Here is a 14,614-nt window from a genome sequence, read left to right on the forward strand (position 1 = left end):
TCAGATAATTTGTGACATTCTTTTCAAAATATCCCTGTTAAATAAAGAAGGATAATTTGAGGTTCTGATTTCTTTCATTATAATAAACTTCAGTGTGTAGAATGGTTAATCACACTAAAATAGATTTGCTCTGCTCAGTTTTTTCTTTTTGTGTATAATAAATTAAAGATAGAGATATTCCAAAGCCCTCTTAGAAATATGTTCTTGGAGACTTTTTCTACCCTGTGGCTATTCCATCATTATAATGCTATCATGTCACTACCATTGCTCCAGTGCAGAATACCAGGAATGATTTAACAGTGCAAAAAACGCTGTTCAAACCAGCTTGTTAAGCCACTGATATGAAAAGGAAGGTGGAAGTGTGCATGCTTGTGTATGCTTTTTTTTTCTTCTCTTCCTTAGTATCAAATCAGTTTAACTTTGAAATGAGCTAGGAAAGCTCCTGTCTTACCTGATAGTTAACTTTTAGGGTCAAATTCTGTTTTACACAACTCCACTTTCCAGTCAAGTTTCATAGGGTGTAAACCAGGTCAGAACTGGATTCTTAGGCTAACGTTTTAAAATATGGGTACCTTAAATCAGGTGCATAATCTGAACACCTAATTTCTGGAGATCCAAAGCACCAACAAATTCCACTGAAGTCAATTGAAACAACTAGTCTATCAGCACTCCTGAAAATCAGACCACTTTTTTTTTTTATGTGCCTAATTTTAAGCACCCATGTTTGAATATGTTGGACCTAATGTCTCCAACATACTTAAAGAACAATGGTTCCTTAAGGAGACAATAGATTCTGAAAATAAACACGGAGTTTCTTCCTTGAATATATTGATCAGTTTGCCTGTGGACTCTATTACTATTAGATTTCACAAGAACAATTTGTTCTACTATAAGAGATGACAATGAACCATTATGTTTTGCCCAAACAGAGAAAATGCTGACAGCTTAATAGTCTGACATCATTTTTTCCATTTAGTACATAGTTTTAAAACATTTCTCTTAGTAATTTTGTCTGAGGCAGGACTCTGGTTCTATACCTGGCTACACAGTTCGTGACTTTGGGAGAAAATGTTTTGTTTTGCTTAAGTTTTCCCCTTTTTTCTAGAAAAACTGGAATAATACTTTCCTCTCTCACAGGAGTGTTTGGTACAGAAACAAAGGTCGGAGTTGCACCCAAACTTTAGCCAAGTTTAGTGGGGATTACATGTTTTGGTTTCTCTAGTTGAGGTTTAACTAAGGTCCCGTCTACACTGGCAAGTTTCTGCACAGTAAAGCAGCTTTCTGCACTGTAACTCCTGAGGTGTACATACTGCTAAGCCACTTAATGTGCAGAAAGTGCACAGTCGTAGCGCTATTAAAAAGAACACCCTGACGAGAGGTGTAGAGCTTTCTGCGCCGGGGCTACAGCACTGTGGTGCCAGTGTAGACACCATGGCAATTATAGTGCTGTCATTGGCCTCTGGGAGGTGTCCCACAATTCCTGTTCTTGGCTCTCTGGTCATCGGTTTGAACTCTACTGCCCTGCCCCCAGATGACCAACCGTCATCCCTACCCTGTACATTCCTTTGCAAATTTGAAAGTCACCTTCCTGTTTGCTCGCTGATGTGTGCAGTGGTCTCACCACATCTTTCCAGGTGGCCACCTGCTCCATGCACCAGGCGATTCCCCTCTTGGAACAATTCCGAGCTGCTGGACCTCATTGGCATTTGGGAAGAGGAGGCTGTGCAGTTCCAGCTGCACTCCAGCCATAGGAATTATGATACCTCTGGACAGATTTCACGATGCATGATAGAAAGGGGCCATGACCGGGACACATTGCAGTGTAGGGTAAAAGTAAAGGAGCAGCGGAACACCTACCACAAGGTGCGGGAGGCAAACCGCCGCTCTAGTGCGGCGCCCATGAGCTGCCTGTTCTACAAAGAGCTGGACGGGATACTCGGTGGCGACCCCACCTCCATTGTGAAGGAGCCTGTGGATACTTCGTTGGCTCGCGTGCCAGTAGAGAGTGGACCGAGCCAAGAGGAGGAAATCTTGGACGAAGAGGGGGAGGGGGACCCAGAACCAGAGGACAACTTGGAGGCAAGAGATGCATGCAGCCAAGAGCTCTTTTCTACCCTTAGCCAGTCACAGCTGTCAGATCTTGGCGAAGCACAAACAGGAGAGGAGGCCCCTGGTAAATGGATCTGATTTGGGAAATTGCTGAAGTGATTTGTTGGGGGCAGGAGGGTTGCAGAAAGCAGGCCTGCCTCCCACTGCATGCCTATTCTGAGTGGCAGAACAGGCTGTTGATAGACTCCCTCACTTCACGGGAATTGCCCTCAGAGATCTCCAGGAAACTCTTGTGTAGATTCTGAGCGATCCGCTGCCACAGGTTCCTCAGCAGAGCCGCTTTGTTTCTTGCCCCATTAACGGTAACCTTCCCACGCCACTGTGCCATCATGCGGGGGGGAGGCGACCATTGTTGCACACAGTCGAGCCGCAGAGGGGCCAGGGCAGAAGGCTTGGAGAAGACCCTCCCTTGATTCCCTGTTCACCTTCTGCAGTGAGATCTTCCATAATAATATATGGAGATATCCTATCTCCTAGAACTGGAAGGGCCCTCGAAAGGTCATTGAGTCCAGCCCCCTACCTTTACTAGCAGGACTAAGTACTGATTTTGCCCCAGATCGTTAAGTGACCTCCTCAAGGATTGAGCTCACAACCCTGGGTTTAGTAGGGCAATGCTCAAACCACTGAGCTATCCCTCCCCCCCATGATCACATTCTGTGGAAAGTGTGGGGACAGGAATGATTATCAGGCCCCCACTACAGTGCTAGCTCTTCCCAAGAGCCACATGCCCAGTGTACAGCAGGGTCTGGGAAGAGTGCTTTATCCTGCCCCTGCGGCTACTCACCATTTTGGGGGTCTTGTGGCTCATGTGTGCTTGCCTGGGGTCAGCCAGTTAGTGACATGTGTGTGAATACTGGTTGTGCTTTAAAGCACTGAATCAGTGTTGTCTGTGTTGCAATCAATACTGCTTCTGTAAAATGTTACATTTAAACTTCACAGAGATGATCTTGGGAGCCCAGCCTCCCTCTTTGTTATAGGCGGCAGAACGGCTGCGCAGAATTAGAAAGTGGCCAAGAAGAACTAAGGAGGGCTCTCTGCATGAGGTTATGATGCATTCCACCGCCAAGAAACAAGAGTTGAAGGAGTGGTGGGACAGTGAGAAGAGGGACTGAAAGGAGAACGCGGCACACCAGAAAGAAGCCACGGAGCGGCTCTTAAACATTATGGCGCACCAAGTGGACGCACTCCAGGCGATACTAGCTCTTCAAACCAAACAGCTCCACACCTCTCTCCCCTGCAGCCGCTGTTGCAAAACTCCCCCCCCCACACACACACACACCGCCAACACGCTGTTATCAACCTCCTGGCTCCACATTCTACCCACAGCATTCTACTCCTCCCTCCTCACAGTCCAGCACTGTGGACTCCCACTACCCACTGCACTCAACACCCATCCCTCTGCAGTCTGGCCCTGCTGAAGTACAGCACCCGCTGCATTGTACTCCGAAGGAGAAGGTTGGGTATGATCCCTAGACATACACAAATCTGTAGCTGTCCCGGGACCCCTCCTCCTCTTTAGACCTTCCCTTCCCCATCCCCCTCCCTGCTGATGATGTTTTTCATTTGACTCTCTCCTCTGATTGTTGTCTTTTAATAAAAGAATTGTTTGCTTGAAAGCAATCTTTATTCTATTATGTGAAAGCAAAAAGAGCACTGCAAAGCAACATACTATTATGTTAAGTTCACTTCTTGCATCATGTATCAGAGGGGTAGCCGTGTTAATCTGGATCTGTAAAAAGCAACAAAGAGTCCTGTGGCACCTTATAGACCAGGGGTCTCAAACCCACGAGGGCCACATGAGGATTAGTACATTGGCCCGAGGGCCGCATTACTGACACTTCCCCCGCACTGCCCTTGGCCCCGCCCCCACTCCACCCCTTCCATGAGGCCCCACCCCTGCCTTGCCTCTTCCCACCCCTTCCCTGCCCCCATTCAAACCCCTTCCCCAGGGCTCACAATGGGCATTTTGACTTCCCCTGTGGTGATCTTCTGGTCTGGGAAGAAAGTCCCTGCTTGCAGCTTCCTGAACAGGCCAGTGTTCTGAAAGATGCGTGCATCATGCACCTTTCTGGACCAGCCTGCACTAATGTCTGTGAAATGCCCACGGTGATCCACAAGCACCTGGAGAACCACTGAGAAATACCCCTTGCAATTAATGTACTCAGTGGCTGGGTGGTCTGATGCCAGAATTGGAATGTGCGTGCCATCTATCGCCCCTCCACATTTAGGGAAGCCCATTTGTGGAAAGCCATCCAGGATGCTATTAATGGCCCTGCACACTTCCATCAACATGACTCCAGTGGTGGACTTTCCCACTCTGAACTGGTTAGCGACTGATCGGTAGCAGTCTGGAGTAGCCAGCTTCCATAGTGCAATAGCCACGCGCTTCTCCAATGGCAGGACAGCTCTCATTTTTATGTCCTTGTACCGCAGGGTTGGGGCAAGCTCATCTCACAATCCCCTGAATGTGGCTCTCCTCATGCGAAAGTTCTGCAGCCACTGCTTGTCATCCCAGACGTGCACCATGATGTCATCCCGCCACTCAGTGCTTGTTTCCCGAGCCCAAAAGTGACATTCCACTATGGTCAGCACCTCTGTGAATGCCACAAGCAATCTTGTGTCATAGCTACTTCGCGTGGCGAGATCAAGATCGCACTCCTCTTGCCTTTGCAGTTTAAGGAATAACTCTACTACCACTCGTGACGTGTTGGTCAGAGCGAGCAGCATACTGGTTAGCAGTTTGGGATCCATTCCTGCAGCCCGAAAGAGACGTGCAGTACACAAACCATTGAAAGATGGGGCCAAATGTGGACAAAAGCACAGGGATTGCTGGCATGCAAAGCAATGCATCACAGGGCATTGGGCCTGGACCCAAGATGCCCCGCAAACCACTCCATGTCTTAGCGGCAAAAGAGAAAGAGGTGTTCTGTGGGATAGTTGCCCAGAGCGCACTGCTCCACATAGCGCTGCAAGTTTGAACACACTATTGCACAGGCAGCTGTCAGTGTGAACACACAACCGCGCTTTTCCTTCTGCACTCTCTGAGCGGTGCTGTAACTGCCGGCGCTGTAACTTTGCCAGTGTAGACTTCCCTAAGGCTCAATTGTTCCCAGCCCTGATCTGCAATGGGGAGAGGATGCAAGGAATCACTCCCTCTTCCCTGGCAGAACAGCAGCCCTTGTACTCAAGGATTGCTCCAGATTCACTACTACTGCTAGCCTTGCTAGAGCTGTGCAGAGCAGGCCCTCACAGAGCCAAACTGCAGTAGTGGTACAGAAGCGATGTTCCTATCTGCTCCTGTAGGCATTTTGCCTTCCTGAAGATACAGGCAATGTAACTCCACATTGCCCCCTACTATTAGTTCTGCTGTAATGTAACACTTGGAACCCTTAATGCCTGTGAAAAGCTTTGGTATCCTCCAATGAAACATGCTATACAAGAGAATATTGGATGGTATTGTTAAACAACAAAGTTATTAAGTTACTGAAAGAAATTTCCTTTTAGCATTTAAAAACAAAGTAAAATATATTTTTATAGCGTTAATGCCAAGAATGTATTTATACATCTAACAGACATTAATCTAATAAACCCTCTGAGAACTTCCTCTTCAACCATTACAGTAGAATGGTCCCTAACCTTTGGTGCCATGTCACTTCACCCAAAACAGCTACAGCAGTTGATGGCAAAATATTTTCTTCAGGACCTCTGAAAAATTAAATGAAAATATAAACAGAGGCCAGACCTCTGCTGGTGTAAATTGGCTTAGCTCCACTGACTCTGATAGTTATGCTGAGTTACACCAGCTGAAGATCTGACCCAAGATGCTGTCCTCTTCTTCATAAATGCTTGGACTCTCTGTAACAGTTTTGTGTTTGTGTATGCATTTTTCAAGGTCTACTGTAAGAACCCAGTTTTAATAATCAACTGGCTCAGTAATCTACTATCCAGAAAACAGATTAACTCAAGCACCATCTGGTCCTGCTGCTTGCATACAACCTAGGTCTTAATTAAGAGATGCAAAACTGCAAGGCCATTTAGTATTAAACTGTCTCCTTTGCAACTGGCCTATTAATCCATGGCTAAAAATAGCCAGATTCCCTGGCCTATTTTTAGATGATACATTTAACTGCATATTTTTTGTCAAATAAAGAGCTTATTTCTATAAAAGATACAACTGATCTCACGGTACATGCTGCCTACTGCATACCAAATGCCAGATTCTCAGCTGGTGTAAATTGGCATATGTAGCTCCACTGATTTCAATAAAGTTATGTCAATTTGCACTAATGCAAACTGTGTGTGTGCCTTGTACACATACACACACCTCTTTAACATCACTGCTGAGCTAACAATTTGAAATGACCAATTCAGTATTTTCCGTTTTGATTTATACAAATTTGCTCACTGTTAGAAACTGAATGTGTCATGCAACCATTAATCAGCATATGGATTGCTTGCAAAGTGTACTCTGCAAGCACTGTTGAATAATCAATATTTGTGATGCATTTCAGTTACCTGATTGGATGGGAGTAACTCATCAAATTGGGTTTCCAGAGCAAATATGAGTATAAATTTGAAATTCACTCTACAAATATTCTGCAGTATTGACTGAAGATTTTCTGTTTTGGCAAATTTTCTACTTAAAAATGTACATCTAGCTCATTGCCTACATTCCTGCCAGTAAACTTGCTCACTACGACATGCATAGAGAACAAACACGAGTGCAACCATACTTGATGTACGGCCCCCTCCCTTCCCCCGTGACATTCCCCAGGGCGAAGCCTTAGCTGCTGTGTCCCCTTAGCTCTCTAGCCTGGGACACTTTTTACATTGCTTTGCTAGTGAACAACAAACCTCTTCAGGTGCTGGTCACTCAGTCGCCATCATGCAAAGTCAAAGTTTTCCCAGCTGAGTACATTAATGCTATACCCAGTCATCCATGAATAGATACAGGGTTACACCCGAATATCCCTCAGTCACAGCTTTTCTTCCCAGAAATGTGCATCTTGCACCGTTCACTAGCCCACTGGACCCTACAAGCTCATAAATTAGTTTGTCATTCCAAAAAATGGTAATGCTGGTGAATTTCTGATTAGGCCGGTAATGGTCTTTTAGCACCTAGCTGGCATGTCAGTGTACCTTTGTCTTTGAGAAAATGGTCTCATTTGTGACCCATGTGACCCAATGCTGACCCAGAACTACAGCATATTTCAGTAACAATCATATAATAAAATCACATAGCTCCATATACAATGTTGAGACACACATTTTAAAAAGACAGTGATGTTCAGTAGATTGTTTTCAAATGATACATTACAAGGCATACTTTGAACAAAATATATCACCATATAAAAGTGGTGAACCTGGGGTACAGGTGTCACATGGGTAGGGCCCTACCAAATTCATGGCCATGAAAAATGCATCATGGACCACGAAATCTGGTCTTTTGTGTGCTTTTACCCTATACTATACAGATTTCATGGGGGAGACCAGCGTTTCTCAAACTGGGAGTCCTGACCCTAAAGGAAGTTACAGAGGGGTCGCAAAGTTATTTTTGGGGGGTTGCACTATTGCCACCCTTACTTCTGCGCTGCCTTCAGACCTGGGTGGCTGGAGAGCAGCAGCTGTTGGTCGGATGCCCAGCTCTAAAGGCAGCACCCCACCAGCATCAGGAATGCAGACGTAAGGGTAGCAATACCATATTATGCCATCCTTACTTCTGCGCTGCTGCTGGCAGCAGCTCTGCTTTCAGAGCTGGGATCTTGGTAGTAGCTGCTGCTCTCCAGCTGCCCAGCTCTGAAGGCAGCACCGCCACCAGCAGCAGTACAGAAGTAAGGGCAGCAGTCCCCCCCTACAATAACCTTGTGGGACCCCAAATCCTTTTTGGGTCAGGACCCCTACAATTACAACACTGTGAAATTTCAGATTTAAATAGCTGAAATCATGAAATTTACAATTTTTAAAATCCTATGACCATGAAATTGACCAAAATGGACTGTGAATTTGTTGGGTCCTGAACGTGGGGTAGTCTGTGTCTCTCAAACCCCACAAAAGTGAGAACTAGGAAGTCATTTATAGCGCACATATGAAGGGCCAGATTCTGCCTTCACTTAACAGGAAGGAGAAGGGGAGAACTTGGGAAACAACTGAATATCTACAGCATCAAGATGAAAACAATGGTTCCAAGGCTAAGAGAAAGCTATACAGTACTGATTTAGCATGGCAGAACAGTCTGATATTTTGCCAGTTGAGAAGAACATCATGCTGTGAAATATATTTCAAATGATGTTTAATTAAAATTTCCTTTCAGAACCTCTTGCTGGCAACATCTATCTTGCTGAAAAAACGGCATGTTTTGTGATGGGTGGAAGCCCAATATAACAGACTGAAAAAAGTTTCCATCAATTGTAGGTATGGTACTGATAATTTATTGGATTCTCAAAGCACAAATTGGAGTTATGCCCTTGAAAATCTCTCCTGTTGACATGAAATAACAGGTCAAATTCATTCCTGGTATAATTTCACTGGCATCAGTAGATTTACACCAAGGATGAATAATATAAACACAAAGGTTCAGATTGTTAAACCAGTAGCAAAGCAAAATGGGAACTGCCACAGATGATGTCCCTATCCACTAGACCATCCTTATGATTGCTGCAGAAATGCAAAATATTATTAAAACCAGTGGTTTGGCTTGGCTAAAAAATGATAGTATGAATTAACATTGCTTTTAATAGCAGAGTTGTGCCAGCATTGAATCACATTCAAGTAAATGGGGCACCATGATGATGTCATAGTTGTCATGAAAGTCATGACCATTAAACATTCAGCCTTAAAATTTCATCATAGAATTGCATATACAGTAGAACCTCAGTTACGAACATCTCGGGAATGGAGGTGGTTCATAACTCTGAAATGTTTGTAATTCTGAATAAAATGTTATGTTCCTTTCAAAAGTTTATAATTGAACATTGACTTAGTACAGCTTGAAACTTTACTATGTAGAAAAAAAACAATCTTAATTTAAATGAAACAAGCACAGAAACAGTTTCTTTATCTTGTCAATTTTTTTTTGTAAACTTAAGTTTAACACAGTACTGTCCTGTATTTGTGTGGCGTTTTTCCTTTTTGTTGTTGTTGTTGTTTTTTTGATCTTATCTCTGCTGCTGCCTGATTGTGTACTTCAGGTTCCAAATGAGGGGTGCAGTTGACCAGTCAGTTTGTAACTCTGAGCATTTGATGTACTTACTATAAATCCTAGAAAATGTTCAAAAGAGCATTTGTAAAACAAAAGAAGTTTAATCAGAGAGAAGTTTCTTTAGTTACATTACCTCCCTCCCCCATTTCTTCTAACAGGCATTTCTTTCAATACTAATGTAATTCTAGGTCAGACTTTAAAAACACAGCATTTGAACTCGTTTTAACTCTATAAATTTGCATCATGATTTCTTGTATGCTCTACTTGAAACAAGAGCTTTAGTCTCTTATAATCCACTCCTCCCACTATGAAGACTTAATCCTGCATATCAATCTGTTGTCATGGAAATTATTGAAATATTACAAATGCTGGGATGAGTCTTCAATACAGGATCAAGCAAAAGGAAATGAGTTGCAGACAAGGAAGGTTCACTTAAATGTGGTTTAAATATAAGTAAATGAAATATACAAGAGTATTGTACACACAAATTTATCCTAGAGAATATGTACTTATGGATTGCTTAAGGTGAAAAATCCCATCTTCAAATTGGCAATTGCAATTTAAATGCTGTCATCATAGTTCTGGCTCTTGTAGATGTTTCCATTTGTTAGTTTACACTGACCTCTAGGGGACACCATCCTCCGATATATTTCAGAGGCTACTTTTTATACATATAATATAGAATAGCATTGTAAAAGCTTTACTCCTTATTCATCAGGTTTGGAGTCAGGGAGAGTAATTTTTTCCATCTCAGACACAGACACTGTTTTTATATGGATATAAGAGAAATGTTGTATAATTACCTCAACCACTAAGCCTCTTGCCACTTAAAACAACAAATTAATGAAGTCTGAGAACTCAGCTGCTGAGGGCAGGAACCAATTAATACATATATCAACTTGTTGGTGCCACTAGTCATAGCTACCAGGTAACTCGGGGAAGTGGAAGGCCATAAGTGCCGATGAAACTCCCCTGCTCTGGGTCTAAGTGAGCCACAGTAACTCCATCTTGTGAACTTTCAACAGCCTCCATGCTAGCAGCCTAATGCTGACGCAGAATATGTAATGGTTAGCTTTTTAGCAGACAGCTGCAGTTTCGCTCACACTAGCAAACGTAGTGATAAGGACGGGGAAGAAAGGAGGAGGGAAAGGCCTATTACGTAGAGCTTGCAAGGCCGAAGATAAGCATGCGAATGGGAATTTTTCTAACAAGCCACAATGTGTACCTGCTGTAACTGCTCGGGACGGGAGGGGTAGGAGGAAGAAACCAGAACAAAGGAACAGAGGGTCCTGTGGCACCTTTAAGACTAACAGGAGTATTGGGAGCATAAGGTGCCACATGACCCTCTGTTGCTTTTTACAGATTCAGACTAACACGGCTACCCCTCTGATACAGAACAAAGGCTTACTCAAAACAGCTTGGAATATAAAAGGGAAAACTTGCTTGTATTTGCTGCGCTTCTGATTTGAGACATGCTGGTCTCCTGAGTGCCTTTTCGAGATCTTGAATAAATTTGGTTTGCTTCTCCACCCTGGTGTGTCTATTGGTGTGGTGCACACCGGGCAATGAACCCTGTTGCCCCCTTGGGGCCCTCGGGGCCGGCAACAAACTTCTTATGGAAATTATAAGGAAATGATGGCTTTTTTAACATTTAAGGGCCATATGTCCTAATGAGAAGGTGCAGAAAGAAAGCAACTCCGGAGAATCGCTAGCTTCTCCCTTTAGGGTTTCCATGTATTGATCCATCCTGACCAACTGTGAAAGTATCAAGGATACCATTCCTCTGGGGTCAGAGGCCTGCACCTGGCTGATTAGACCCATCTGCTGCACTTGAGAAAAGAGCTGGAAATTAATTGGCTGATGCTCATAAAAGAGGGCAACAGGAAGTGAAGGTGGGAGATAGTAATGCCCTTTGGAAAGCTGAGGGGGCTGGGTACCCAATGGACTGCTAGTGGAGCAACTGCAGTGAGGAATTGCTCCAGAAACCAAATGGACATCAGGGGGATGGTGTGAAGACAAGTCCTTTTATTACTGAGGCTCTGAGGTAAGAGTTAGGATGTTTTGGGTTGCTGAACTTACTGGTATGAGGGACAAACTTGGAGAAGGGACTACTCAGCCTACACCGACTTTGAGGGAGGAATCTGTGAGGTTTTGATAGCTTTTGTTAAGAAGGCTTAAAATAAAAACTAACCCTGTTGGAAACTGCTTCTCTGGGCTCTAAGAGAGAGCTTCAGGCAGAATCACCCCAGGGAGTGAGCTGGCTCAGCAAGAGGAGGAGGGCACTATAAGATAGGTCCCAGTTTTTCACAGATGGTGCCTGAATAGGGACGTGGCCTGAACTCTTCCATCAAGAAAGGCTAGAGAGGAGATACTCTGACTAATGGTGAATCTCCTGCAGATGGAGAATGAAAGGAACCACCAGTTCCAGGTGGGCACTCTTGGGCATGCAGCAGCACCTGCAGGAAGCCCAGCTGGCTAAGCATGACCAGGACAGTTCCAAGTAGAAATGGCCTACTTGCTCTCACAGCAACCACTGGGATATGGGAACAACCACGGAAGGGAGGCCTGCTCTGGAGCTTTACCCAGTCTTACCTTGACCAAGGTGGGTAGCATTATTGACCCAGAAGCTTACCTGACCACGTGCGAGCATGTCATCACCACAGTGGGCTGGGAAAGGAGGTCTTGGGGTGGGGTGCTACTAGCCTAGTACTTCACTGGAGAGGCCCAACCAGCTGACCAGGCCTTGAGTGTGAATCAGGCACAAGTCTATACAATGTTAAAGGCCATCATCATGGACCACCTTGGCCTTTCTAAAGGCTTAATGAAAGAAAGTTCAGTCAGAGCCATTCCTTAAGGCGGCATGCCCCTGGGCGGTAGCTCAGCAGAGCTGGGACCTGGCTACTCAATGGTTAAACCTAGAGGCTAAGACAGTGGTGGAGGTCATGGACAATATTGTCCTAGAAAAAAACCCTGCACATTTCCCCTGTGGTGTTATAAACCTGGGTTCAATGGTTTTGTCCCACATCCACTGAGGAGGCAGCTGAGACAACTGAGAGGTTCTTGGAGGCTGAATTACCTAGGAGTGGGAAGGCTAGTGTCATGGTAGGCTGGCTACACTTAGAATGTTGGTGAGAGACAACCTACCAACCCAGGGAGGGTTGTTGTAATGGTCATCCTTGAGCAACTGAAACTTTACCCTCATCAGAGGCCCATCGACAAAGAACAAGGGCCCTAAAGTCCCAGACTTTCAAGGGATCATCACCGTCCTATGGTGAAAGGCCAGTAGTATGTTATTGCTGTGGGCAACCTGGGCATATCCAACAGGAATGCCCTATGTTGGAATATTACTACTTAGGATGCCTTTGACCAAATTGTGGAGAACCCAAACCAACCAACAGAACTGACCCTGAGACCCTTTGTGGTCCTGTCTAAAAATAGGGCCAAACACAGAGGGATTGATAGACTCGAGGTGTGGGTAAATTCTACTTCACCAGGACTTAGACTCACTCACAGCCTTGGATCCAGAGAGAGCCATTCAGATTTCCTGCATATGTGGAGAAACTTCTACACACCCAATGGCTTCTGCCATTTTACAGGTAGCAGATCAGATAGGGCACCTCTGAGTAGGAGTGGCAGATCACCTATCCTGGCCAGTGACGCTGGGATGCAACTGGAAACATCTTTGGATGCTCCTGGCACGAGAATCAGTTCCCTCCATTCCCAGACCCTGTTCAGATGCAAGAAAAGAACCCCTCCCCCCAAAATGCCTCTCCATCACTCAGTCTGATCTTTTAGAAGTCTCATGAGGGTACCAGGGCTCACAAAAACAGCCAAAGAAATCTTGGAAGGGAGGACAAGCCTATGCGTGCCGGAGGCAACTCCATGGAGCCAGGAGAAAAATCTTCTGAAAGGGTAGACCCTAGGGAGGGAACATCCCAGCAATTGGTAGATTATCCCCCACCCAAGGACACTGCAGAGCCCCTTCCCATCCTAGACTACAGCATCCTGAGCAACTGCTTTGATGTTGTAGCAGCTCAACCCGACAGTCAGATGCTCTGGGAATGTTTCAACCAATTCACCACAGTCAACAAGGTGGTCATATCTGTACACTCACCAGTTTCCCCACTTTGAATTATGGGATTAGATTTTATTTTTTTAACCAAGAAGAGAGACATCCCAAAACTAAAGAACCCAGTTTATCAATTCCTAGTTCCCAGGCCTGCCTGTTGGGAGCTCCTACAGCTAGCCCATGCTTTGCCATGTCCAGACACTTACCTAAGGTGAAAACCTGAAAAAATATTGTTGGCCCAATTATTTTGGTCAGGGATAGATAAGGAAGTATATGATTTTTGCTTATCATCCTTAATTGATATCCAAATACTGAAGCAGCCTGGTTGCATTGTGAGCTCTCTGGAAGAAAACACCACCCATAGCCAAGAGAGATCAGCTCCTATTGTCTAGCCTAAAGAAAACCCTTGAGTCCGAAGAAGTGGGCTGTAGTCCACGAAAGCTTATGCTCTAATAAATTTGTTAGTCTCTAAGGTGCCACAAGTACTCCTGTTCTTCTTGAGTCATCAGTTTACCTATAAACAAATCTAGTGTTTTCCCTTGAACCATTGTATTTTTTTCTACAAAAATCCCTACTCACCCTCCAGTAAGTGTTCTGATGCTTAGATCCAAACTATGCATTAGTTCCACTGGGACTCCATCTTCTCCTGACTGATTGTGCTGGGGGCTCTGGCCTGTCTCCAGCACTCACGACCCTCTGCAACCACCATCACCTGGAAACCCCGACCAGTTCAAGCCTCATAGAGTGGGTGAGATCCCCCTGTTTCTCTCTCTCTCTGTTTTCCTTTCTACCTTAGGTATCAACTTTTAATAATGTATGTTATGTTGGTTTAGCCCTCCTTGTGTAGTTATCACTATTATTCAATAAATAACTTGTATGGTTAAGTTGGTTGCTTCTCTCTCTCTCTTGCTGACCTTTACTCTTTTGTGTTTTTAGTTTCCCCCATTCACTCTACAGCAACACTTCTTTTACCTATGTTAAAGATCCCTGCAGCACCCAAAATACTGTGGGGTTTGCTCACCAAGTAGGTTACTGCCAGTACAATTGTGATGTGAGAGTGGGAATAGGGACGTGCTGAATCTGGGACTCATAAGGGTAACAGCTTGAAAGTGCTGCTTGACCCAGTCCCTGGAGGCCAGGGGCATATAAGGAGAGGCAGCTTGAAAGTGCTGCTTCCTCCAGCCTGGTGAGCCCAAAAACATATAAGGGGTTAGCTTGACAATTCTGATTGACCTGGT

Source organism: Malaclemys terrapin, chromosome 3 (genome assembly GCF_027887155.1).
Source record: "Malaclemys terrapin pileata isolate rMalTer1 chromosome 3, rMalTer1.hap1, whole genome shotgun sequence".
Lineage (NCBI taxonomy): Eukaryota > Metazoa > Chordata > Testudines > Emydidae > Malaclemys > Malaclemys terrapin.